Source organism: Rhipicephalus sanguineus, chromosome 4 (assembly GCF_013339695.2).
Source record: "Rhipicephalus sanguineus isolate Rsan-2018 chromosome 4, BIME_Rsan_1.4, whole genome shotgun sequence".
NCBI lineage: Eukaryota > Metazoa > Arthropoda > Arachnida > Ixodida > Ixodidae > Rhipicephalus > Rhipicephalus sanguineus.
The window spans coordinates 26,850,349-26,851,056 of NC_051179.1; positions in this window are offsets into that span (position 1 = coordinate 26,850,349).

The following is a 708-nucleotide window of genomic DNA, read 5'->3' on the forward strand; positions in this document are numbered from 1 at the left end:
CGATACTGACACTCGTAGAGACATCCCCCGATTATTTTCATACCAGTGCGCAATCATAGTGTATGTCAAACGATGGCATATACTGTAACATTATCGTATTCGTGTTGCATTGTAGTTACATAAGCGAGGTTATTGCTCATTTATAAACATGCGTTTATCGAAAATTACTATTACAACTCGTTATTGATACGGCGATGGTGCACGGGTATTGTTTTTGTTATGATTAATTTGGTAGCGCCCTTTCACAAGGTTCGCGTGGCTTTACGCATTTTTTCATGACTGTTGAAGAGTGTACGGGGGCGATGCATAAGTGCAACATCATGGTATCTTTACGTGTCGTAAGCTCTGAGACTAATATACTGATTTTGTTTTTGTTTTGAACAACCCTGGTGCAAGCCGTTCTTGGGGCACAATGTACTGCGTGTTTCCGACTTTGATTGTTTGTTTATTTCTTTGTTTTTGTCTCTTGCTGGCACAAGACTCAGTGTCACGTTCAAAAAAGATTGATTTGAGGTTTAGCGCGAACCGTGTTTGTGTCGTCGCTCGGAGCAAGCGTGAATGTCAACATCTGCTTCTGTATTAAAAATTCAGCAAACTGACCGAAACGTCGAAACGTCCTAGTGCGGCCTCTCTCTCTCTCTCTCTGTCTAAGGGCTAAAAGTCATGAGCTAAAATTTTTCGCAATAAATTTGAATTCCAACCTCCTCC